The 27,902-nt window shown below is 42.5% G+C and overlaps 1 protein-coding gene and 1 pseudogene across 5 annotated transcripts in view; one reads left to right on the top strand and one right to left on the bottom strand.

Annotated features, from left to right (window-relative positions):
- The first annotated feature begins 3,095 nt into the window (after positions 1-3,095).
- The window catches only part of ZFYVE9 (zinc finger FYVE-type containing 9), a 205,675-nt gene continuing 180,868 nt past the window's right edge, over positions 3,096-27,902 (top strand). For 3 of the 5 annotated variants that reach the window (XM_016918251.4, XM_016918259.4, XM_016918273.4), the window contains exon 1: positions 3,096-3,606. The gene's annotated coding sequence lies outside the window, so the exon portion shown is untranslated. Of the gene's footprint in view, positions 3,607-25,312; positions 25,370-27,902 lie in introns of those variants that run through there. The other 2 variants (XM_016918269.4, XM_063817586.1) reach the window with 2 other exon arrangements.
- Positions 23,355-23,898, bottom strand: LOC101058961 (transformer-2 protein homolog alpha-like; annotated as a pseudogene).

Genomic DNA, 27,902 nt, shown 5'->3' with positions numbered 1-27,902 from the left:
GGGAGACATATAAGTAAATAGATACTGACTGTACAGTGATGAGTAGTTACAAATTGGGAAGCACAAGGATTAATAGGAGCATGGAAGGGGTTTTGTGTCTTCCTTTAAACAAACTTTTATACAGTATTTACTTGTTTTTTTTTTTTTTTTTTTTTTTTTTTTGAAACTGAGTCTTGCTCTGTTGCCCAGGCTGGAGTGTAATGGTGCGATCTTGGCTCACTGCAACCTTTGCCTCTGGCGTTGAAGCGATTCTCCTGCCCCAGCCTCCCAAGAAGCTGGGATTACAGGCACTCGCCATCATGCCTGGCTAATTTTTGTATTTTTGTAGAGACGGGGTTTCACCACGTTGGCCAGACTGATCTTGAACTCCTGACCTCAGGTGATCCACATGCCTCGTCCTCCCAAAGTGCTGGGATTACAGGCATGAGCCACCGCACCCGGCCAGTATTTACTCTTATATCCAAATAGAATATGCATTCATCAATTCTTCCTTTTTTTCATTCAGTTCACCTATAATTTATTGAGCATATATCCTAGACCAAAGTGAGTGGCAGTGGAGTTGGACAGGAGAAGAGAAATTTAAAAAGCAAAAAAGTAAAATTTATCAGGCTTTGTAACTACTTGCCCAGGAGAAAGACACAAGAGTTAAGAATGAATCCAAGATTTTTGGCTTGGGCACCTGGGTGGATGATAGTGCCATTCGCCAAGTCAGGAAACGGGTATCTTTTTGGCCTGAATTTTAAAAACTAATTTTAAAGAGCAAAGAATATTTTGCTTGGGGTGCTAGTGCTTAAACTCAGTTGAAAAAAGATTCTTAGAATATTGGCTTTCTACAGGATGTAGACAGTATAAAAATGAAAGTGGGGAGGTCTACCAGGTTGGGAATAGACATTTTACAGTTGCTAGCTAATAGGGGAAATCAGTGAAAAATTGAGATGAGGGTAGCCAAATCAATTGACAGAAGCCCAAGGGAGATTAAAATGAACAAGAGATTTACAGTACAAGAGAGGAAAACAGGTGAGAGACATTTTAGAAGCAGAGGGCAAACTGAAAACGATGGAATGAAATTGAAGAGGATGAAAGGATTTAAAGTGGACTACTCCGATCAGGGAGGAGGTTGTGATGATAAAGGCAGCTGCTTTCAGCAACAAGGAGAGAAAGTGTGAAGCAAGAGGAAACTGGTCTTGGGAACAAATGAATCATCTTCTTCATGTAGTAGCTATGCCCTGGGTTGCATGATTATTCATAAACAAATGCAGGTTTCCTGTGGTGGCAGTGATCTAGGCATGAAAAATACAGTGCTAATATTAGGTTACAGCGCTAATAATCTCAATCAGTTGAAGGGCCCTTTTCCCTTGACTAAAAATTTTTTGGCAACAAATGACCCTTACAGCATTTTGTTAGTATTGTTGAAAGGACTGTTGGGGCATCAGGTTGGGGACTGAAGGGAATCTCAGGGTCTACTTCCAGCTTTTCCTTAGGTTGGATATATTTCACATGTAAAATGGTAGCATAGGACCTAACTCATAGAATCACTGCAAGGATGAATCATGGTTTCCCTTTGAGCCCCAGTTTCTCTTGTTATAGAAAGGGCATAGTGATTTTTTTGTGACTCAGGAGTATGTGGCAAAGGCACACTTAGGATTATGCAGGAACAGCTTTCATTAAGAGAGCTACTAGGTGACATCTTCTCCATGGTGGCTGCTCAATTATTAAATGAATGATTCCTGGAGACCTTTTGTAGTTTCTATTATTTATCATCATTAGGCCATAACCTAAGGTAAGGTGAGATTGCCTTATAACATTTTTTATACATAAAAAATACTGGTTGCATGCTGCTATCTGCTGTGCAACAGAATGTCATAGGATCCAGTGTATGAGGCTCTATTCTTCCATGGAGGGGTGTTACATAAACCCATTAGTGAAATTTAGGGAAATTTCACCCAGACTAGGGAGGATGAAGAATGGAGCATCTATCTTTTGATAGGAATACAGTTACACACACACACACACACACACACACACACAGAGAGAGAGAGAGAGAATGAGAAACAAAAACAGATGAGTACAAAATTGAGCCTAAGAAAAAGAACTGGAACCATTAAAAATTTTAACTAACATTTATTAAGTATCTTCTATGGGCCAGTCTCTTTATCTCCAATCTTCAACAACCAGCAAGGCAGGCAGGAGAAAACTGAAGTTCAAAAATGTTACATAACTTCCCTAGGGTCATAAAGCTATACATGACAGAACTGGAACTGGTAGTGTTGGTATGTGTCTGACACCAAAATCACTACACATTCTAGTATACCACTCTGTTAAAAAAGTGTACTTGGAAAATTTAGGGATCAGAGGATTTGGAGAATTTTCTTTCCCTACTTCCCCTCTGACAGTCGTGTTTGTTTTTGGTTCTGATGTTTGCACCCTAGAGGCTGACTGGGATCAAATATGGGGCATCTGTAAACAGAATGATTCCATAGCCCCCACTGTGTAATAATTTCCTTCCTTCAGAGCCTTACTAGGATTTGCCTGGGATGAGGGGTGGAGAGGTGGGAGAGAAGAGGTTGGGACGGAGAGGGTGTTAGTAAAAGGTGGGCGATTCTTTGCTTACCTTTAAGTTGTTTATGAATTTCAGGACAACCCGTTGGCTATTCTCTTCTCTGGCTTGGCATATATATATATGTATGTATTTTTTTTTCATTTTTGTTTTGTGGGGGTGGTGGTTTAGGTGTTAAGGGTTTGGTTGATATCTGTAGAAATTTTCTTAATGATCTACACAGTAGATAAAAAAACAAGTTAAGGTCAAAGACAATTCCTTCGTCTGTTTTGGGAGACGAGTGTGTATGTTTGAAAAAAAGGTTTGTTCTGGGTCACTCTTCTTTCATCCAGACGCATTAAAGGAATTAGAAGGGGGTCTCCCCGCCACCCCCGAAACCGTGAGAGACAAACGAAGAGATTCCCTTATATTCCTGCTCTCAGGTGCGGGTCCGAGTGACAAGAACGTTCACGTATCTTCGGGAGAGAACGAAAAGGTGCTCGGGTCTGGCGGGGGCGGGGAACGCCAGGGGTTGGTGGGAACTGAGGGGCTTCCGGTTCCCGGGAAGCGGAGTCCCGGGCCGGCCGCGGGCCGCGGGCTGCGCAGGGAGCACGGGGCCCTCGCCGCCCCCAGGCCGCGCTCCTTAGCGTTCCCTGCGGCTCGTGCCCAGCGCGGCCGCCGCAGTCCCGACGCCGTAGCCGGACGTGGGGTCCAGGGGGCGCTGTGGCCCAGCGGCGCCGGCGGCAGGAGCGGCCACCCCACGCTGGAGGCTTCGCTGAGGATCCCCGCCTGCCGCACCTCGGTCGTCCCGCCGCAGCCTTGCGCCCCCGGCCCGGCTCGGTGGCGCTCCTCCGGGATCCGCGTGGCTGCCGCGGCCCGGGCGCCGATGCGGCTGGGCGGGTGCCGGGCCTTAGCAGCAGTAGCAGCCGCAGCTGCGGCTACCGCAGCTCCTACAGGAGTGGGAGGTTTCGCGGCGGCGCCTGGGGCCGCGCCGGTGCCCTCCGGAGGAGGCTTTCGGCTCAGGGACGACCCCCCTGGCCATGCTGAAGCGGAGGCGGCCGCTGCTTGAGGTGAGTGTGGCGCGGCGTGGTCCGGGGCTCGCCCGCTTCCCGCCGCCTGTGGGGGCCCTGGCGGCAGACCGCGGGCCGGGCGGACGGGGCGTCCTGCCACTGCGGTCGCCTCCCCCACCCTGCGGTCCTGGGGCCTCAGCCCTTTCTCCCCGCGTCCCCCGGGAGGCTGAAGGCCGTGGGGGGCGACTAGGCCCCGCGCCGTTGGGAAGCCCTCGCTCTGGCCTCGGTTCCGGCGCGGCCGGGTGTGTGGAGCTGGGGGCCGGCAGGAGCACGGCCGCCTTTCGGGTTTGCATGGGCCCGGGCAGAGCGCAGCCTCTTAGCCCGGGCCCTGCACGTACGTCCCGGAGGGAGGCAGATGACGCCTGTTTGCAAACAAGCTTTGGCTTCCACGCGTCCCATACCGAGTCCCTCAGAATCCCGGTTGTGGCGGGGGAAGGGGGAGGAGAGGAAGGCCAGGGTGAGAATTGGGGGTGCAGAGAGTGCGGGACCAAGAGAGCCCCTGCTACTCCTGGAGTGTCATTCATGGATCTGGCTTGCTCGAGAACAACCTTTTGCGTCTTATTTGAGGTGAAATTTCATCACCTGCCGCTTGCTCATCCCTGCCTCTTTATATTATATCTTGCTCTAAGCGTGGTCTGCCTTGGAGAAAGCCCCATCGCATCTTTGCGATGCTAAGTTTTGTAGATAAACACTCACAGTTATAAAAACGTCTTTTACAAAGGTCTGCCCCCCACACCCCGCCAGAAGAAATATTTTTATGCTTCAGTGTTCGGTACAAAAATGTTCCACTTAAAAGAGATCCAGAGAATAGTTGGCAAAAGGATTTTAAGTCCTCTTTAAGTGCCAGCTACCCTAATAAATACCTGAAGGAAATGCGATACATGCTAAATTTTAGAAATAAAATGATTTGTTCTGATATTAATGTTGAAAATGCTAGTGATTACAGTTTGATACCGTAAGTCAGATATTTATGTTTTGTGAGAAATGTGATTACAGGTTATTCTTGTTTTCCTGTTATGTATGTGAAAGTTAAAAGACTTATAGGTACTTGCAAAACTTTTATAATCATGAAAAAATATGCTTATTGTAGAAAACTTGGGAAGTATAGAAAGGTACCATGTTGGCTCTTAATAAATATTTAATAATAGGAGAAATCACCCATAATCTCACAGATTGTAAACAGTACAGGTTTATAATGGGCTCGTACTGACAGTGATTTTTAAAATTATTATTTCTGTATATTAGGTTTAAAATTATCTGACTGTTCCATTTTACATTGTCATTTGTATAAGACCTGTAAAAATATTTTACTAAATTACATTGGAACCATGTTGAATTCGTCAATTAAAACAGAAGAATATGGGTAACTACCTAAAAGATCCCTGACTTAACCTTCTATGCAGCATGGGGTCTCCATCTAGGGAGAAAGTTTGGAATGGTACACGTTTTTGAAGACCTACTGTGTTAGATGCTGTAGGCTTGCATTGCTTTTGTCAGATTTTAAGTATTTCTTTTAAAAATTGGCTTGATTACCAGTTATTTGGGTAGGTTAATCTCGATTTTTAAAAGTCTAATTCAGGCAAAGTGTGATGGCTAGGCCTACTAGGGAGGCTGAATGGGGAGGACCCCTTGATCCTAGGAGTTCCAGTCCTGCTTGGGCAACGTAAGCAAGATGCCCCTCTCCGAGGCGGGTGGATCATGAGGTCAGAAGTTCAAGACCAGCCTGGTCAATATGGTGAAACCCCGTCTCTACTAAAAATACAAAAATTAGCTGGCATGGTGGTGCCCACCTGTAGCCCCAGCTACTCGGGAGGCTGAGGCACAAGAATCATTTGAACCTGGGAGGCAGACGTTGCAGTGAGCCAAGATTGGGCCACTGACTCTAGCCTGGGCAACAGAGCGAGACTCCATCTCAAAAAAAAAAAAGTTGAATACAGTTCTCAGTGTGTCCCTAAAGACCACCAACATTAGAATCAGTTGAGAGTGCTTGTTATATATATAAGTATTATATGTAATATGCAGATTCTTGGTCCCTTGAATTGAAATTCTAGGGATGACGATGGCCCAAAGAACTTTATTTTTATCAGTCTCCCTGATTCTTAGACCTACTAAAGTTTGAGAATCACTGATACAGTAAGTTTAAAATTAACTAACCTTGCTGAGCCGAAGGAAGGTGTCTATTTTCTAGCAAAACTATAAGTCTTTAGTGGCAATAGTCATTTCTTTCTTTCTTTTTTTTTTTTTACTTCCTTGCAGCTCCAGCTCAAAGGATGTCATTTTTCGTAGTAAATAATCTTAGAAAGAAAAATGATATTTTGAGGGACAGCTGATCCAATCAGCAACCATTTATTGAGAGCCTCCTGTGATAGCTGTGGTGTGAGAGAAGAATACCTTGTCATTTACTTTGGCACTTAATGGACACCAATGTCATTGTCTGTAAAATGCATATACTTCAGTTATTATGCTTACCTTGCGAGGCTTTTAGGATAAATAAATCTGAAAAGGTATTATAATCTGTAAAAGATTTTTATACAATTTTGGCTTTTAAGTGCCAGGTCCTGTTGTAGGTATTCCAGGAAACACAAAAATGACCAAGGGCTCTACTAAACTTGTCCTGTGGAAGCAAGATACCTTTAATTAACTGTTACAAGGTAGGTCAGACAAGTGTTGAAATTGAGTGGAACGTGCTAAATCTCTGTTTAAGGCTTCTGTGTCTCATCTTGCCCTTTAAGGACATTGATAATACTTTTTATGTATGATTATTCCTTTCTCTTCCAATTCCTGATTCAGTGTTTTCTTTAAGGAAATAATTGCTTATATTGCCTGGTGATAGTTTCCTATTAACTCTTTTAGAAAGGTAGAGTGAGTAGAGATGATAATTCCTTCCTCTGTTGCTAAGCTACCACTGTTCATTCCATTCAGTAAACTTTTATGTGGCACCTTGTAAACGTGCTAGCCACAGACTGGTTGCAAGGCACAAAGCTTGTTTAAAAGATAATTGCCTGGATTTTAGCTTAAGTTCTTATGTTCCTAAAGAGATGGTGTATATATGTGTGTTTTATGGTTGTTAATTGCATAATGTGGTACAGAGTATGGAGTCAGATGTGAGCAGGAATCCTTACTACACCTCTTAAAGCAATGTGACATTTAGATTCTGAGTTTCTTATGTACTATTGGAGTAACACTACCCCTCCCAGCAAAGTAGAACAGGTTCCATGAGATAAAAGTAACCGAAAGCAATTAGCTCAGTGTTTGTCATGTAGGAGGTGCTCAATAAATGTACATTTCTTTCTTCCTTTTGGGAAAAACAAAAATCAGGCATTGGGATTTCTGCATGACTTAAAACTTGGTTGCTTTATTTTTTTTAGACTAAGTCTACTTTTGGGATTTGGAATTTTTTATGGAAAACAATTTCGATTTTAGTATGTTTTCCATTTCATTTTTAGCCAGTAAATTAGTATTCCCTTTATATAGGGTACACTTGTTGCAAATTATTTATTTTCAGAGTTTTACATTGATCTTTAATTTTACTTGTGTATACTTGACCTGCATTATATAGAGCAACATTCTTAGTACAGTCAGATCTCTGTATCTGTGGGTCCTCCCAGCCAAGGCTCAAAAATATCCACACACACACACACACACACACAAAAGTAATCATACAATAATAAAAATAATACAAATAAAAACCCAATACAGTATAACAGTTGATTTGCATAGCACTTACATTGTATTTGGCATTGTAAGTAGTCTAGAGATTATTTAAAGTATACAGGAGGATGTTCATAGGTTATATGCAAATACTGTGCCATTTTATATAAGGGATTTGAGCATCCACAGATTTTGGTATCCTGTGGGTTCCTGGAACCAGTCCTCCACAGATACAGAGAGACAACTGTATATAATAATCATTGGAAAATATGTAGTTGCAGGCACTGAATAGAAATAGTTCATATATTTAGTTTTCAAAAAACTCTCAATTTATTAAATTTACTTAAGAACTGTTTTCAGAACATAGATTTTTCCTTATAAACTACAGTAGGCTAGAACTAGATTTTATAGCCTGTCAGTCTTTTCTTATAACCTTGGACAAGTTTGTTACCCTCTTTAAGTCTCAATTTTCTTTTCTATAAAATGCAACTGATAATAGTCACCTTACAGGATTATTGTAAGTATTAAATGATATAATGGGTAAATCAGAGCTATAGTTCAGTCCCATGAGTCCTGGTAAATCCGGACTCTGGAATTGGAAAATATATTTCTCTGAGTTTTGAAAAAAAGAGGTTGAAAGACTGTTAATTATTTATGTAGTTTACTATTAATAAGTAAAATCAGCATAATCCAATTTTGAAGTATTAGAGATTGCTAAATTAAGGAGGAACCAAGGTGTCAGAATTAGTATTTAGTTATGTAGTAGAATACCTTATACTTTATAATGGTAAAATTTATTTAATAAAATAATTTGAAAAGTGCTGTTTTTACAGGTTTTTACATCCCTAATCCAAAAGTCTGAAATTCGAAATGCTCAAAGGTCCAAAACTTTTTGAGCACTGCCATGATCTCACAAGTGGAAAAATTCCATGCCTGATCTCATGTGATGGGTCACAATCAAAATGGTCAAAACTTTGTTTCATGTACAAAATTATTAAAAATAGTGTATAAAGTTACCTTTAGGCTATGCGTATAAGTATACATGAAACAAATGAATTTTGTGTTTAGACTTGCGTCAGAATTCTAATCTGTCCCAAATGCTTCTGGTTCCAAGTATTTTAGATAAGGGATACTCAACGCATAAAGTATTTTCTATTTTACAAATTAATTAGTACTTATATTTTTCTTTTAAATTATGGTAAATAGCCCATTTACGGAACTGGAAAAGTTAGAACAGTATTATATATTCACAGAGTTGTGCAAACATCACTGCTGTCTAATTTTAGAACATTTTAATCACTCCAAAGAGAAACTTGTACCCATTAACAGTCACTCCCAGGATCTCCCTAATCCTCCCAGCCCTAGGCAACCACTAATGTACTTTCTGCCTCTATGGATTTGCCTATCGGGACATTTCATGTAAGTGGAATCATACGATATATGACTGGTTTCTCTTACTTAGCATAATAGTTTTAGGGTTCAGTAGCAAGTGTCAGTACTTCATTTCTTTTTATTGCTGAATAATATTCCATTGTATGGAAATACCACATTTTATTCATCAGTTACGGCTGTTTCCACTTTTTGGCTACTATAAATAATGTTGTGAACATTCATGTGCAAATTATTGTGTGGAAATATGCTTTCATTTCTCTTGGGTATTTATAGGGATGGAATTGCTGGGCCAAATGGTAGCTGTATGTTTAACCTTTCGAGAAACTATCAGATTGTTTTTACAAAGTAGCTGCACCTTTTTACAATCCCACCTGCGTTGTATGAAGGTTCCAATTTCTTCACGTCCTCACCAACACTTGTTATCTGTTTTTTTTATTATAACCATCCTAATGAGTGTGAAGTGGTAATGTAAGGCTCTATCTGCGGTTCATAACTTTTTTTTTTTCAATAGAGGCGAGGTTTCATTATGTTGGCTAGGCTGGTCTGGAGCTACTAACCTCAAATGATCCACCCACAGCCTCCCAAAGTGCTGGGATTACAGGCATGAGCCACCATGCTCCTGGTTAATAACTTTTATTTACAGTCATTAGGTAAATTGTTGAAGCTTTTACTTGCAGATGCATTGCCAGATTCTTTGATGATAAGGAATGTTTTTGGCCTGAGGATAAAAGTTGTAGGCCAGGCGCTGTGGCTCACGCCTGTAATCCCAGCACTTTGGGAGGCTGAGGTGGGCCGATCGCCTGAGGTCAGGAGTTCGAGACCAGCCTGGCCAATATGGTGAAACTCTGTCTCTCCTGAAAATACAGGCCTTTCGGTTCAAAATCACCACTATATGGTGGCAGATACCTGTAATCCCAGCTACTTGGGAGGCTGAGACAGGAGAATTGCTTGAACCAGGGAGGCGGAGGTTGCAGTGAGCCAAGACTGCACCATTGCACTCCAGCCTGGGCAAGAAGAGCGAAACTCCATCTCAAAAACAAAAAAAGCTGTAAACTTTCTAGTTTCCTGTTTAGTAAACAGTGAACTCTGATTAATAGAACTGATTAACCACATTGGGTGGTGATAGGAATGGTGGTGTGAGGACTTCAGCTGTATAAAAGGCTGTCTTCTATTAATATGAATATTTCTTCTTTTTTTTTTTTTTGAGATGGAGTCTTGCTCTGTTGCCCAGGCTGGAGTGCGGTGGCGCAGTCTTGGCTCACTGCAACCTCTGTCTCCCAGATTCAAGCGATCCTCCTGCCTCAACCTCCCTGGTAGCGGGGACTACAGGTGCGCGCCACCATGCCTGGCTAAGTTTTGTAATTTTAGTAGCGACGGGATTTCACCATGTTGGCCACGCCGGTCTCAAACCGACCTCAAGTGATCTGCCTGCCTTGGCCTCCCAAAGTGCTGGGATTACAGGCATGAGCCACTGTTCCCAGCCTTAACATGATTTTTTTTTTTTTTTTTTTTTTGAGATAGACTCTCGCTCTGTCAACCAGGCTAGAGTGCAGTAGTGTGATCTCGGCTCACTGTAACCTCCACCTCCCAGTTCAAACAATTCTCCTGACCCAGCCTCTCGAGTAGCTGTTACTACAGGCGCCTGTCACTATGCACTGCTAATTTTTGTATTTTGAGTAGAGATGGGGTTTTGCCGTGTTGACCAGGCTGATCTTGAACATGTAGAATGAAGGTCTAAAACTTGCACTTTGTTTACTCAAACAATGGTTCCCTGTAGTATTTCCTAACTGGTTTGAAAAAAAACTTTAGAATTAGCAAGTAATTATTGCTGACTTTGAACTATGTCCTAAAAAACCTCATAGGAAGGCTTTAATACCTTGAATGAGTGCTGGGATTACAGACGTGAGCCACCGCGCCTGGGCAATATGAATATTTCTTAAGAAAAGGCAATTGTAATGCCTGAGTTTAGTTTTTCTTTAACTCTACTGAAACATTTCTAAAAATTTACAGTCTAGTTTCATATTAACATTTCTAGGCAGTCAGGCATGACAGATTTTAAGAATTGCCGTTACCTCTCAATGATACATAATTTTATATAAATACAAATGTCATTGTTTGTCTTGTATGTAGAATATTACCCGATGTTTTGGTTACTCATTCAAGGTATGCCCTGCCACCACGCGTGGCTAATTTTTGTATTTTTAGTAGAGACGGGGTTTCACTATCTTGGCCAGGCTGGTCTTGAACTCCTGACCTCGTGATCCACCTGCTTTGGCCTCCCAAAGTGCTGGGATTACAGGTGTGAGCCACTGCCTAGCCTGTAGTGGTGATTTTAAGCTGAAAGGCTTGTTCTGGTTTATTATACAATCTTTTAGTTCCTTTGGATGATATAGTTTCCGTATAAAGTTACAAAAACAGTAGTTCTGGAGCCTTTTTGGTAGGATTAATGAAAAGATATGCATTTCTGTTTGCAATATAGTTTGGTTCTTTTCTAACCTTTCATGATTAAAGTTTGCTGTTTATCTGTGAGATTTCATTTTATTAAAATGAAGAAAGAGTAAATTGTACATATTTTTATATGTTACATAGCCCAACAGAGTCTATCTCAAAATTCTCTTTACTAAAATAAACTGACTGGTGTGGTGGCATGTGCCTCTAGTCTCAGTTACTTGGGAGGCTGAGGCGGGAAGATTGCCTGAGCCCAGGAGTTCTGGGCTGTAGTGTGCTATGCTGATCAGTGTTTGCACTAAGTTTGGCATCAGTATGGTGACATCCTGAGAGGGGATGACCTCCTGGAAGTCGGAGACCACCAGGTTGCCTAAGGAGGGGTGAACTGGCCCAGGCTGGGAATGGAGCAGCTCAAAACTCCCATGCTGATCAGTAGTGGGATCATGTCTGAGAATAGCCACCCCACTCCAGCCTGGGCAACATAGTGAGACCTAATCTCTAAATAGATAGATAGATAGATGATAGATGATAGCTAGATAGATAGCTAGATAGATGAGATAGATAGGGCCAGGCACGGTGGCTCATGCCTGTAATCCCAGCGCTTTGGGAGGCCGAGGTGGATGGATCGCTTGAGGTCAGGAATTCAAGATCAGCCTGGCCAACATTGTGAAACCCTGTCTCTACTAAAAATACAAAAATTGGCTGGGCGTGGCGTTGGGCCCCTGTAATCTCAGTTACTCAGGAGGCTGAGGCAGGAGAATCGCTTGAACCTGGGAACCCGGAGGGGAGGTGCAGTGAGCCGAGATCACGCCACTGCACGCCAGCCTGGGCAACGGGGGAACATACTGTCTTAAAAAGAAAAAAGAAAAAAAGATAGAACAAGCAATGTCAAAATTTTGTAAAAACACCCTGTCAGGATTTATACAAACTTTAATCTCCATTTTTCATTTTCAGTTGAGCAGGAGAAACAGTCCCTAAAAGGTAATTAAAATAAAACACTGCCAGTTTGAAACTTGAACTTCACAGTACATCATGTAGGCCTTTTTGTGATTCTGGTGATAATTGTCTTTTTTTTTTTTTAGTAGTAGTAGCCGAGGTAAATTATTTTTGAAGTTATTGTGAGGTCGCTCATGGAAATTTCTGCTCAGTGTTTAAAAAGCAAGGTTGAGATTCTTTAACCTGGCATACAGCCTTCGTGATTTGGTTCCAAGCTGATCATTCCTCCCTCCTGTTTTTGCATCCTGTTCTTCCAAGATTCCAGGTTTATGGAGTTTTCCTTGATTCTTTTACCTTTTATTACTTTTTGTGGAATATAAAAGCTTTCCCTGTAGTGTGCCATCTTTCTGGTAAGTGTTTCACATATGTTATTTGTAACTCTTACTAAGGATATTATAAGGTCATTATATTATTATGCATTTTACAGCTGAGGGAACTGAGGCTTGGAGAGTTTTATTGATTTTCCTAAGCTTAAGCCCACATTCATGATTCAAACTTATATATCAAGCTCATATATCTCTGACTAGAAAGTCCACACTCTTTTTTCATCCTGTGAATCTTGTCCTGTGTCTATGTGTGTGTGTATGTGTGTTTTTTCTTTTTTTTTTTTTGAGATGGGGTCTCGCTCTGTCATCCAGGCTGGAGTGCAGTGGTGTGGTCTCGGCTCACTGCAACCTCCGCCTCCCGGGTTCAAGCAATTCTCCTGCCTCAGCCTCCCGAGTAGCTGGGACTACAGGCACCCACCACTACACCTGGCTAATTTTTTGTATTTTTAGTAGAGACAAGGTTTCACCATGTTGGTCAGGCTGGTCTGGAACTCCTGACCTCAAGTGATCCACCCGCCTCGGCCTCCCAAAGTGCTGGGATTAGAGACATGAGCCACCTCTCTGAGCCCATCCAGGATTTCTAAAGTATGTTCCCTAGGAGCAAGGAGATGTTCTCTAGTCAAATAAGTTTGGGTTTTCAGCTTACTATATATCCCTTAGGTAGAAGTTTGCAAATGCACGTTAGTATTCTAAAGACTGAGGAGTGGAAGAAACTTGTTTAACTTTGTTCAGCTATGTATTACCCCAATTTTTTTTTTGAGATGGAGTTTTGCTCTTGTTACCCAGGCTGGAGTGCAGTGGCACCATCTTGGTTAACTGCAACCTCCGCCTTCCAGGTTCAAATAATTCTCCTGCCTCAGCCTCCTGATTAGCTTGGATTACAGGCATGCACCACCATGTCTGGCTAATTTTTGTATTTTTAGTAGAGATGGGATTTCACCATGTTGGCCAGGCTGATCTCGAACTCCTGACCTCAGATGATCCACCTGCCTCAGCCTCCTAAAGTACTGGCATTACAGGCATGAGCCAGTGTGCCTGGCTATATTACCCAAACTTATTTGGTTGTGGAACCCCTTTTTTCCACGTAGGCCTTAGTAATTAACACCTTTTACTGATGTAGGTCAACTTTTATCTGTTTTTTAAAGTCTCACCCTCACCATATCCGAGACTTTGAACTCTCAGATGATAGGCCCTGATTACTTCCTGAAGGTGCTCATTCTGCACGTTATTAGAATATTAGCAGTATTATTTCTTTTTATATTCAGCCAAAAATCTAGCTTTTTTTCTAGTGTATATCCTTTTGCTCTTTTACTCTTTAAAATTACACAGAATAAATAATCACTCTTAATATCTAAAGATGACAAGACAGTATCCTGTCTCTCCCAGCATAGTGATTAAATTACAGGCTCTAGAGTCAAACTGTCTGGGTTCAAATTTAATTATCCTTTCACTTTGTGATCTTGGGCAAGTTAATAACTTCTTTGTGCCTCAGTTTTCTCACCTGTAAAATGGGACTAACAATAATACATCAATGGGTTAAATAAACAGATACATATAAAGAGCTAATTACATAGTGTATTGGTTCAGGTCCGCTGGGAAGCAGACGTTGAAATGGATGTAGTAGCACAAGAGGTTTTATGGGATGGAATGCCTATGAAAGGAAATGGGGAGAAAGCAGAATTGCCTAGGGAGAGCCTCAGTCTGTGATGCAGATCTGAAAAAATCTCGGTCAACCTAACAGGGAACTTCAGAGCACATATTGCCTGTTAGAGGAGTCCTGCATGGGCAGAAATGGCCAGATTTTAGTACACCCACCATGTTTAGTCACTGGCTAGAGCTGCCCAAGGAGAGCATGGTCATGACTGGGAAGCTGAGATGAATTCTGAACATGCTGCAGCTGGAGGCTGTTAGCTAACCAAACTCCTTGGACCTGAATGGCAATTCTTTTTTCAAGGAAGATCCAAGTGATTGCTACAGTCCATTCCTCATGATGCACAGATCCATATCTTCACAGTTTCTGAGAGCAGCTCCTCCAAGGGAGGAAATGTAGAAAGAGATTAGTGAGACAGGCCTCAGGCTCATCACTGTAGCTGGTCTCAGAGCTACAAAGTTCTAGAGCCCTCTCCACTATGTAGTCTAAATTGCCCTTGCCCTCAGCTATCATTTCTGCTGGTGTTGGTTGTTTACCTAGTGGTTTGACCCAAACCCTCATTTCTGAGGAGTCTGAGACTGGAGTGGTTGCATTTGTCCATTCATAGTCACTACTGGGCAGGGAGTATTAAGTGGTATCCTAGGGAATCATCTGAGTCCCACACATATTCTTTCTTGTTCCCTTTGTGTAACGGCAGCCCTACTTCCTCCTGAGGATGAGGGTTAATTAATCTTGCCAAGATGGGCATTCCTCTTACTGCTTTCTAGTCCTTGGACACAAGGAATACTCAATATTCAGGCTGCAGCTGTAAATTGTAGTTCACTGTGACCTTTCATGTGTCTCCTGGCAAAAGTGTGCCCGCTTTGGGTGCCAGGACTTCTAACTCCATAGAGCCCCACATTGCAGAGATGGGAAGCACAAAGTAGATCATTGGGAATGATGGCAAGTAGGGGCTATTTCCCTTTCCACTTCTTGGTTCTCAGACCCATGTATTCTTCTTACTGGGAACCTAGCTCTAAATCAGTGCATGTACTGCATACAAGAGGATAGCACACCATTTTTGTCTCTGAGCTAGTACGTTAGCTGTGCCTTCAGCAGGCCATTCCAATACTCTCTAAGACTGGTCCTTTTGTATGGAGCTGTTATGGATATAACTACTGGAGCTTATGGTTATGGGCCTACTGCCACAAATCTTTCACTGTGAAGTGATTCCCTTGGCTGGATTCCATGTCTGTTGATTAAGTGCTGTATAAGTCTGTATTTAGTGGTACTGGCTAGGTCTCTATGGACAGGAAAGGCAAACCCATACCTGGAATAAGTGTCTAATCCTGTGAAGATCAATCACTGGCCCATCCAAGATGGAAGAGGCCCAGTGTAGTCAGCTTGCCACTTAATAGTCTGTTGGTCTGCCTGAGGCATAATGCTATATGGGGGCTTGGTGTTGGTCTTTGTTGCTCATAGGTTGGATGTTCAGAGTTGGCCTTGGTAAATAGGAGTCCATGTCTCCTTCTCTGCTTCCATCTCTATTTCTGCCACAGTGACCTCTCCATTTATGTCCCCATCTTGCCACTTCTGGGTGACCGATGTCAGCTAGTTGAGTCATTTTGTCTCCTTGGCTGTTCATTGGCTCTTCTGTATTGGATACTTTCTGGTGGGCATTAACACATGAAACAAAGATTTTCATACTTTCCACCCACTCCCATATATTCATTCATTTCCCTCCACCCATACCCCTTGCCTTTGTCCTTCTCCTTAAAGGCCTCTAACCAGTTGGCCAGTCTACTTGCCATTGCCCGTGAGTCTATATATTCTCACCCCAGGCCACTTTTCTTTCTGCATAAAATTCATAACCAGGTGCACGACTCAAAGCTCTGTCTGTTAAGAAGATTTTCCCTTTTCATTGTCAAGGTCACCCCTAAGTGTGGCTATAATGAACTCCGTTGTTTTTTTCAGCTTGCATTCACATACTGAGCTGACCTACTTATAAGCAAAACTTTGGCTTTTTTCTCCTTCTTAAGTTGGTCTTATAGGATACCCCAAATAGCTATAGATGTGAGCTGAGGAAATGGTGCTAGTATGGTGAGTGCCAGGGAAGTCTTGGCTGCCTGCTTATAGCAGTCTTCTTGTGCCTTTTAGTTCTGTTTCATTTTGATCCTTGATGTGCCATTCCTATCTTATAATGGATTGCTGCTATGCTCACCTGGCTTTATGACCTGGCGAGTCCTAGTGAATGCAGATCATTATGGAAAGTCTGGACACATGGTGCCCAGTGATGAAGCATTGTATCTCTTAATAGGACACAGTTGCACACCAGGAGCTGTTTTTCTTTTTTTTCTTTCTTTTTTTTTTTTTTGAGACGGAGTCTCGCTGTCGCCCAGGCTGGAGTGCAGTGGCGCGATTTCGGCTCACTGCAGGCTCCGCCCCCCGGGGTTCATGCCATTCTCCTGCCTCAGCCTCCCGAGTAGCTAGGACTACAGGCGCCCGCCACCTCGCCCAGCTAATTTTTTGTATTTTTAGTAGAGACGGGGTTTCACCGTGTTAGCCAGGATGGTCTCGATCTCCTGACCTCGTGGTCCGCCCGCCTCGGCCTCCCAAAGTGCTGGGATTACAGGCGTGAGCCACCACGCCCGGCCACAGGAGCTGTTTTTCTAATAGCATGGCCTTCCTGCAGAACTCTAGGGGCCTGCAATTTGATTCTCTTCCTTGCTATAAACTCTACACTGCATCTTTTCCCACCATTGGTACCTCCAACAGCATAGGGATTGCTTGCACTACAGCGTGGACTTGCTGCAGAGTTGTTGCCCCTACTCAATACTAGCAGCCTTTCATGTCAACCAGTATATGGGCCACAGTGGTATTCCTGGGTATAGAATGTGTTACTTCTAGGATCTGAAGGAGCCTACCAGACATTGTGCTTCCTTTTTTGCAGTTGGGGATGCAAGATGCAGCAATTTGTTTTTTGCTTTGGAGGGGATGTGTTGGCATGATTGCGACCACTGGACTCTTAAAACTTCGCTGAAATGGAAGATCCCTGAATATTTGTAGGGTTTTTCTTTACCCTCTTTGGAACACCTGTACCCCACCAAGTCCTTCAGTATGCTAGCCACCTCTTGCTCATCTTGCAAGATCAACATGTATCACTGACGTGATGGATCTATATGCTTTGAGTCCAGATCTCTGCAGACTATTATGATAGAGTGGAGTTAACATAGCCCCAAAGCAAAACCATGAATGCATTTTATTGTTTGTTCCATGTGAAAGTGAACTGCTTCTGATCCTCTTTTCTGATTAGGATAGAAAGGAACTTATTTGCCATATAAATGGCTGCATGCTGTGTACCCAAGGCTATATTTATCTGCTGCAACAAACATACTACATCTAGCATGGCAATGTGGTCATGGCTGCTACTTGTTTGAGCTTGTGGTAGATCCAACTGGTTCCTGCAGGGGCTAGACTTTTGAATTACATGGATATATATAGGGACTACTGCCCTTGAATCTTTGAGATCCTTAAAGGTGACACTAATCATTGCCATTCCCTTTACCTCTGCCCCCTACACAATTTTGGTTTTGATTTACACCCAGGGGATGGAGAGCTATTTTCAGAAGGTTTCACTTGGCCATTCTCTGTCTGATAGCTCTTACTCCTCAGGTCAAAGACCCGGGGTGGGAGTTACCCCCAACTGCCAAGTATGCCAATCCCATTTATACATTGAGGGACTGGGGAAGTGACTGCTGGGTAGGTCTGTGGACCAGTGGACCCATTAAAAGCTAGACTTTGGCCAGGACTCCATTTATTACTTGGTTCCTGTATTTCTACTGCTATAATAGGGCCACAATGATGCTCCATGTTTCTGTATACCAATATCAAGTCAGACTCTGTGACCCATAGTCTTTGAAATGTCTGGGTATTTTCCTTTCCCCACTTTAGTGACATTCTTTTTTTTTTTTGGAGACGGAGTCTCGCTGTCGCCCAGGCTGGAGTGCAGTGGCACGATCTTGGCTCACTGCAAGCTCTGCCTCTCGGGTTCACACCATTCTCCTGCCTCAGCCTCCCGAGTAGCTGGGACTACAGGCGCCCGCCACCTCGCCCGGCTAATTTTTTGTATTTTTAGTAGAGACGGGGTTTCACCGTGTTAGCCAGGATGGTCTCGATCTCCTGACCTCGTGATCCGCCCGCCTCAGCCTCCGAAAGTGCTGGGATTACAGGCGTGAGCCACCGCACCCGGCCTCCTTTCCCCACTTTATAGTTGCCTGAGTAAATGGCCATAGGTTCCTTTCGGGATGGACTTGGGAATAATTTTACATATATATATGAGTTTAGATGTGAAAACTGGCTCAGGTCCAGGAACTGGGAAAGGGATAGTAGGTTTTTATTGGTGCAATCACCCTCAGCCTCCTGCTTATCCAATTCTGGCCTTGTTTTGATTATATATATTAAGCAGCACTGATTTTGACTATCTGTCTGTTTTTTTCCTTATGGCACCATATTCTCTTTTTTTTTTTTTTTTTTTTTGAGATGGAGTCTTACTCTGTTGCCCAGGCTGTAGTGCAGTGGTGTGGTCTCAGCTCACTGCAACCTCCACCTCCCCGTGTTCAAGTGATTCTCCTGCCTCGGCCTCCCCAGCAGTTGGGATGACAGGTGCCCACCACCACACCCGGCTAATTTTTGTATTTTTAGTAGAGACGGGGGTTTTCACTATGTTGGCCAGGCTGGTCTTGAATTCCTGACCTTAAGTGATCCACCCACCTCAGCCTCCCAGAGTGTGTTGGGATTACAGGAATGAGCCACATTGCCCAGCCTGCACCATATTCTCTTAACTATCTCCACAGCTCCCTGAAAGTTAAGTCTTATTGGCTGTCTTTCAACATGAATCATAATGGTAAGAGTTCACTAGCTTCTGGTGTTTAAGTGCCACCACCTGGCCCCTATTGCTATCAATGAGCCTTTCCTTTAGAGGAGCGCCACCACTGAACTTCTTAGTGATGCTGGTGCCTCTCTCCCCAGTATATTCCTGATAGCTTTGATGCATGGTCTTCTCTCCTCACATGGTATACACAACTCTATCATACCCACTTTCCTGAGCTTTTTAATCCTGTCCTCTGCTCTCTGCTATGTCAATTCAGTCATTTCAGCCTGACTTAGGTTGGCCCATCATTTTCTCCAGGCTGCTAGGAGCCACCCTGACAGCAAGTTTATGCCATCTCCCAGGTCCCTGCCACAGTGTTAATTCTCATATCCTGAGACAGCCCCTTTCTCAACCAGTAAACTTGACCTTACTCAGTCTAATGTTCCTGCTTGCTTAAGCACTTTGAAAATCTAGCACTGTGGTTTATGCCAGTCCTGCTGGTACCCTGGCTAATTCTTGCCATTCTTTTGGGGATTATAGTCCCTGTTCTCCTTTATGAGGTCCAAGATGTCCTTGGCAGGGTTAGCACTAGCTATTATCATGGCATCTAGGAATGCAGATAGGGACAGATCCTGAGGGAGCCCCTGTGTTGCCTTGCAGGTGACAGACCTCTGAAGTGTGCTTCTGCGCAGCAGGGAGTGCTAACTCATCCCTGAAGACTCAGAGTTCAAAGGATTTGGAAATGACAATCTTTGGGGGCAGCCATCTATCCGTAACCTGTCTATCAGGCTTCTAGGTTTTCCAAATCAGGATCCTGACCTTGGCATAACAAACCTGACTTGGCTGAGCATTCAGCCACCGTGAAGCAGTGGTCTGTAGCCATCCTGAGTTTGTTCTTCATCTTTTACTGCCTCCCTTCGTAGGTGATAAGGACCTGTTTGTGAGCTACCAAAGAGCCCTCTGACCTTCACGCTTAGTTTTCAGTTGTTTGTTAGCTGCCCTTTCTAGGGAGCCTGGGCAATCTAACAGCTAGCCAACTTTATTGTTCTTGTATTTTTTTTTTTTTTTTGAAACTGAGTCACCCAGGTTGGAGTGCAGTGGCACGATCTTGGCTCACTGTAAGCTCCACCTCCCAGGTTCACGCCATTCTCCTGCCTCAGCCTCCTGAGCAGCTGGGACTACAGGCGCCTGCCACCATGCCCGGCTAATTTTTTGTATTTTTAGTAGAGACGGGGTTTCCCCATGTTGGCCAGGATGGTCTCGATCTCCTGACCTCGTGATCCGCCCGCCTCGGCCTCCCAAACTGCTGGGATTACAGGCATGAGCCACCGCGCCCGGCTATTCTTGTATGTTTTGTGTTCCCCTTCCCAAATATCTGAATCTTTACACCAGTTTGAGTGTTCCTCTCTGGGAACATTCTCCCAAGTCACAACTTGCGTGTTAACACTTGGGCCACCAGCTTGTGCCAGGGCCTGTCATGCCTCACATACCACCTGGGATGAGAGCTTCATTGTCAGTTGGGCAGTAAGTTATCTAATTCCTAAGCCCCATCTTAGCTCCTGCTTTCTTAGTCAATTTCTGGTACCAGCTGTGCCAGTTTGAGTCCTTCAGGAAGCAGCTGCTGAGACAGGACTATAAGAGATATATGAAGTAGGAGAGGACTTCTGTGAAAGGAAAGGGAGAGGAGGCACAATTGTCAGGGAGAGTCTCAGAGTGCGATGCAGGTCTGACAGAGTCTCAGACAACACAGTGAAGACTTGAACAAAAATTGTTCATTAAAGGAGTCCTGCATTGGACAGAAGTGGCCAGGCCGTAGTGCCTATGTTATGAGTAGTCATTGGGTGGGGCTGCCCAGGAAGAGTGTGACTTCAGCTTGAAAGCTGGGCATCCTGAAGGGACTGCAGTAGGAGGCTGTCAGCTAACTGTGCACCTAGAAGCTTATTGGAAAGTTATTTCATAAAGGTTGATATAAGGGACATACCTCCATGGCTGCCACATGTAATAAGCAAATGTTTATTGTTAGGATGATTTTGATGACATTTTTCTTTTTCTTTTTTCTTTTTTTTTTGAGATGGAGTCTCGCTCTGTCAACCAGGCTGGAGTGCAGTGGCGCGATCTTGGCTCACTGCAAGCTCCGCCTCCCAGGTTCACGCTGTTCTCCTGCCTCAGCCTCCTGAGTAGCTGGGACTACAGGCACCTGCCACCATGCCCGGCTAATTTTTTTGTATTTTTAGTAGAGTCGGGGTTTCTTTTTTTTTTGGTAGAAATTACTTTTATGTTAAAATATTCCTTAATAAGCTAGCAATTATTCATGTGGAGGAGCGTCCAGAAAACAGGTTCATGACTGAATTATCCTTGTCCTTGATTATAGAGATTCATGAATTACACACATAACACTATTCTCTGGAGTAGCTGTGAAGCTCTACGAGGCTGTGAGGTTGGAGGCGCTTCTCCCTGCCTGTTAAGCTGCTCCCATCACATCACGACAGGATGGACTTTATTTTTCTCTTTTCAATTAAATCTTTACAACAGTTCGAATGCTCTTTCCAGAATGCATCAGTTCAAAGGCTTTGTTGATTTCATCAAAAGACAGATTGTGAGTCACAAATTCATCAACTTTTATCTTTTTGGACATATATTCAGACATCAACTTTGGGACACTTTCTACATTCTTCCATCCTCCAAAGGCAGTGCCTTTCTATATGTGACCTGTTACCAGCTGGAATGGACGAGTGGCAGTTTCTTCACCTGAAGCAGCTACTCCAACCACCACGCTGATGCCCCAGCCCTTGTGACACGCCTCAAGTGCTGCTCTCATGACCTTCACATTACCAATACATTCAAAGGAATAGTCCATAGAGTCGGGGTTTCACCGTGTTAGCCAGAATGGTGTTGATCTCCTGACCTCGTGATCCGCCTGCGTCGGCCTCCTGCAGTGCTGGGATTACAGGCGTGAGCCACTGTGCCCGGCCTTGATGACAGTTTTCTAAGTTGCTTTGATTCTTTATGAATAAAAACCTTTTAGACATTTTTCTTATTTTCTCTTGAATATGTTTTTGTTTGTTAATATGTAATATTAACTGAAATTGAAAACAATATTTCAGTGTGGTCTGGCACATAGTAGGTGTCCAGGGAATGTTGGTTGAAATGAACCATGCAGTTGATCAGTATAGCATAGAACATGATAATCCCCACTCTCCTTATTCTGGACATTTCTAGTGCAGTTTGAGATTTCATTAGCCTGTTTACTGATGATTTTTTCTGTAACAGACAGTTCAGTAGTTTGGGTCTTTTTATTTTATTTTTTCAAATAAATTAACTTTTATTTGAAAGGAGACTACTTTTCCCCACATGTATCTTCTAAGGATTCTATACTATATGATAACCTGCTTATCCATAGTTCCAATACCAAAATTTCTAACAGCAAATTATATAGTTGCTCTAGGTAATAAATAAGGGTTGTCCTTCACTGATTAAGGGAATAAACTTCAATAAATTTAACAAAGAAATCACACTTTAGTTTTTAAGTTTTGACAGATGTATTTTATTTTATTTTTTTTTGGAGACAGAGTCTTGCTCTATCACCCAGGCTGGAGTGCAGTGGCGCGATCTCAGCTCATTGCAACCTCCGCCTCCCGGGTTCAAGCGATTCTCCTGCCTCAGCCTCCTGAGTAGCTGGGACAGCAGGCACGCACTACCACGCCCAGCTAATTTTTTGTATTTTTAGTAGAGACAGGGTTTTGCCATGTTGCCCAGGCTGGTCTTGAACTCTTGAGCTCAGGCAATCCGCCTGCCTCAGCCTCCCAAAGTGCTAGGATTACCGGTGTGAGCCACTGTGCCTAGCCAAAGTTTTAAGAGATGTATTTTAAATACATTTTTCATAGGAGTCTGCAAGCTTTTTATCTCTAAAAAATGACTTAATTTTTAGGGCTCAAAAATTCCATTCTTCAAAAGAAATGTCCAAGTATTTTCTTTTATAGCTTCAAACTTTCTGCACCTAACTACTTGACTGTTCCATGCCACCCCAAACATGACATGACTGAACTAATTTATGTGTTACTGTCTTCCTCAAAAGAAAGTTTAAAAAGGAGTTCTTCATAAATGCAGATCTCTAATACAATATCTAACACAAAAGAAGCTTTTAAAAGGTAATTTCTTATTTGATTAGCTAGGAGTTTATGTTAGTAAAAGCAAAAAAAAAAAGTTTACGGAGTATAACACTAGGGTTGCTTTTATACTCAAGATGTTTACTCAAAATGACAACAATTACATCTTTAGGAGTATAATGTAGATACTAAATAAACCAAAAATTTTTTTTCTTAAAGACTAGGAAGAATCAGAAGCTTGGGGACATCCAGAATTAAAAAAAACAAAAAAGGAGAGGAAAAAGAAAATAAAGAGGAAAAAAATGTCCTTCATTGCAACCATTTCATTATCAATAGTGTCTTGGGCTGCAGGAATGAGATCTTGATTGTGATCTGTATCGACTATAATAAGGAGAAGGTGATCATCTTCTGTACCGGTAATCATAGTCTTCATATCTGTCATATCCACGATCATATCCTCTATCATAGTAAGAATCTCGACGTCTGTGACCACCTCCACTGCCGCCTTTGCCACCACCTCCGCCACCACCACTATGAGTTGTTCTGCCCATATAGATGCCTGGTGTAGGTGTGCGCATTCTCTTGGTAATAGAATAATCCACCCGAATTTCTTCTATCATCCAGCTCCTTTCTGTTTGCCCTTACCATAGCCTCCTTTGAGTCATCTATTCCCTCAAAATGTACAAAAGCAAATCCTTGAGATCGCCCAGTTTGCTGATTGTAAACCACATTGACACCATTCAAAGGTCCATATCAAGAACATATTTCATGAAGATCTCTGTCTGTTGTGTACAAACTAAGGCCAAACACTCTAAGGCAAGTGTTGGGATCTGGATTTGCCCTTCTGCCAGTGTGTCTTCTCTGGTTAGACATTGGAGAATGATTTCGGCTCCTTCACTGCCAGTATTCTGGTGTATATGAGCTACTTCGTCTCCTGTGAGAGTGGTATCTGGATCAAGAGTGGGATCTGGATCAAGTGTGTAACGTCGATGAGAATGCCTCCTTGACATTTTGATCTTGATCGAGAATGGGATTCAGAGTGTTTGAAAACCCTTGAAGGACTACGAGATCCTGACCATCTCTCCAATTTTACACAAGCAGGAGTTCCTGTTGGAGATTTTGACTGAGAGTGAAGACTCATTTACTTAGGACCCATTTATTCTTCCAGATTCTTTTAATTCTACTTCACTCTTGCTTTCTACTTCATTCTTGAGTTTTTCACTTTTTGTACTTTGCGTATTCTTCCCCAATTCAAACAATTCGAAATAGCCTTAAAAAAATTCAAGTGCTTCTATCCGACCAATCTTCTGTTCAGTTTTTCCCCCATTCAATTTTAACTTTCTGATCCTTAATACTTTCCATTAGCCTTCTTTTATCTTGATTTATCTTCAACATTTTTGGAAAAAACTCTTCAGTTTCTTCATGAACATTAACTATGCCCTTGAAGTTGTTCTCCTCTACATCACTCATGTCTATGAGGTGCTCCCCAGAACTAAATATGAGACAAGTCTTGGCTCGAGGGCCAATGGCCTAATCAACCTGCTGACCAAACTGTGGGAGAGAGGAAAGAGTTGGCAACAATGGCCGCTCCACTCCACTCGGTTGCAGGCTCCAGCAAAATGGTGCTGACCTATTTTATTTTTATTTATTAATTTTCTTTTAGTTTAGGTCTGTTAGAGATGATTTAGTTTAGTATTCTAACATTCTAATTTGGTTAGATCTTTCGAATACTGATTCTTTGATCCAGCAGATTCAGCTGTCATACTTTTCTTTATATCCATCACATATTTAATTATTGTGCCATAAATGGCCACATCCAAATCATTAATAAAAATGTTAAACAGGAGCAGGCACGGTAGCTCACATCTGTAATCCCAGGACTTCGGGAGGATCACTTGAGCCCAGGAGTTTAAGACCAGCGTGGGCAACATAGTGAGACCTCATCTAAATTATTTTTAAAAAAAAAGTTAAATACGTTAAGACCAAGAATCAAGCTCTAGGCCATGCAATTGGCGATGTGCTTTCAGATGGATAGATATTTATGGTCAACACTATTCAGCCTGTTAAAAATTGACCATATTGAATATGACCCAAATTTCTACCTTTTTTTTAAGACAGGGTCTCACTGTTGCCCAGGCTGGAGCGTAGTGGCTCAATCACTGCTCACTGCAACCCCCGCCTCCTAGGCTCAAGCCATCTTCCCACCTTGGTCTCCCCAGTAGCTGGGACTATAGATGCGCACCACCACACCTAGCTAATTTTTTTTTTTTTTTTTTTTGTAGAGACGGGTTTTCACCATGTCGCCCAGACTGAATTTCTACATTTATTGCTTAAAAGACAATGAGTATGTATCTTTTTTGTTTGTTTGTTTTTTAAGATGGGGTCTCATTCTGTAGCCCAGGCTGGAGTGCAGTGGCATGATCTCGGCTCACTGCAACCTCTGCCTCCCAGGTTCAAGTGATTCTCCTGCCTCAGCTTCCTGAGTAGCTGGGATTACAGGCATGCACCACCACGTCCAGCTAATTTTTGTATTTTTAGTAGAGACGGGCTTTTAACACGTTGGCCAGTCTGGTCTTGAACTCCTCACCTCAAGTAATCCACCCGCCTCGGACTCCCAAAGTGTTGGGATTACAGGCAGGAGCCACTGCGCCAAGCCGACAATGAGTATATATCTTTATACATCTATCTATCTATCTATCTGTTTGCACCGAGCCAACAATGAGTATATATCTTTATACATCTGTCTGTCTGCGCCCAGCTGACAATGAGTATATATCTTTGTCTGTCCGTCCGTCCGTCCGTCCGTCCATCCATCCATCCATCCATCCATCCTTTGCAGACATGCACTAGACCAAGGCTAACAAGGCATTGAGGCAGAAAAGGAAATGAAGCTATTTGGCTATAGATGATTGCTGCTTTCCTTTCTAAGTAAGCACTTGCTTTTGGCTTTTATCTGCCAGTAATCAGCTGGGTGATCTTGGAAAAGTGACTCAGCCTTTCAGGATTTGAGATTCTTAGCAGTAAAATAATATGATTGGGAAGTTTGTAGAGACAAAGCAGAATGGTGTCTGTCAGAAGCTGTGGGGAAGGGGAGATGGGGAATCAGTGTTTAATAGGTAGAGAGTTTCAGTTTGGGAAGATGAAAAATTTCTGAAGATGGTTGGAGGTAATGGTTGCACAACTGTGTGGACATATTTAATGCCACCAAATTGCACACTTTTAAAAATAGCTAAAATGGTAAATATGTGTATTTTACCACAATAAAAAAAGAAATCCAGAAAATAAATTAAGAGTAGGCTGGTATTGAACAATAGTAACAATAATGTTAAGGGACCCCACTGCCTTTCTTGTTTTTAATTATATAAATATAATAAAAAAACTCATATCAGACTTAGTGGTGAAATACTGAAAGAATTTTTATTAAAGTCAGAAACAAAAGAAAATGTCCACCTTCACCATTTTCAGAGGAACTATCAGTGTAATTAGACAAGAAAGAGATCATTAGAAAAAGGCAAGTGGTTTGGTGGAGGGGCCTCATTGAGCTCTTTCAATATGAATTAGAGAAAAGGAAGGGGAAGGATAATGGGACCCCTGAACAGTCTGTGAGGGAGTTTTGTGTGTGTACATGCATGTGTGTGTACATGCATGTGTGTGTATATAGAAGGGAACAGAATAAATCAGTTGAGACCTGGGGGAAAATATGATTGAATTAGATGGCCCGCAGAATCACCACTGAGAATAGGTAAATGGGAGATAGAAGGCAAGTTTATGGGATGTATGTATCTGAACTTTTCTATATGCTGCTTCAATCAGAGCACTTTTCTGTGAGCTCCTATTGGGATTCTGCTGTTAATAGAGGTTTTGCTGTTAAGAGTTTAGAACCATTGGCTTAGAACTCTGGATTCTTCTGACAGAAAAGTTTACTATTTCAGGTTCAATTCAATAGTTAGTGATCAGCATAGTTCCTAGAACGTGGCAAAGTGATTGAAATGGTCAGAACAATCATTGAAGAGATGGGCATATAAATAATAACAGCAAATTTGTCTTCTAGACTGTGTCATCAATTATTGGAGGATTGGAAGCATATCTTGTATCCTACTTAGCTCCTCTTCTTTGACTCTCCTGCTATTTGTGCTCTGTTTTAATGCCCTCTGTTCTTTGAAGCAACAGTAGTTACGTGGAAAAAGGGGTGAGTTTGCATACCCTCACACTTTGGTATGCAGTAGAAGTGCCTACTTCATATTTCCATTTTGTCACACAGAATATTAAAAAGACTTTACTCGAGTTGAGATTTAACAAAGTTAATAATTTTTATTGCTTCATCAGTCAAGTGAAACTGATGTTTTAGAACAACTGAGAGTGCATGGCAGTGAAGAATAAGACTACCAGTATAGTTTGGTATTGCTGCCTTGATTATTGCTAAGGTGCAAGCAGTTCTACCCATCATTGCTATTGTGCTTTCACTGCAGTTGTCAACATGGTGAAAAGGGCATACATACTAAGATGTGGATTCCCGCGAGTCTGTGGACTACAATTTGAGAACCACTGGAGTAATCTGAACTCATCCCATTTTTAGTTTGAATGTTGCAACCTGCACTTTACCTCATAAGATTAGCTAGCCTGTTTAAAAGTTTTTATAAATTCAACAACCTGGTTAGATAAACTCTATTGAGCGTTTAACTGACTTAATCATTTTAAAATGTTTTAATAATACAGGGCTTAATCTATATCCTTCATGATTTTTCATCTGAACACTTTATTGTTTGCTTATATATACTAATTCTACCCTGATGATTAAAAAAATAAGTTTTAGGCTGGGTGCGGTAGCTTATGCCTGTAATCCCAGCGTGAGGAGGCCAAGGTAGGAGCATTGCTTG

The sequence above is a fragment of the Pan troglodytes genome, chromosome 1 (assembly GCF_028858775.2).
Source record: "Pan troglodytes isolate AG18354 chromosome 1, NHGRI_mPanTro3-v2.0_pri, whole genome shotgun sequence".
Taxonomy (NCBI): Eukaryota; Metazoa; Chordata; class Mammalia; order Primates; family Hominidae; genus Pan; species Pan troglodytes.
The sequence above is the reverse complement of the archived record's forward strand: the minus strand, read 5'-3'. Positions and strand labels throughout refer to the sequence as shown.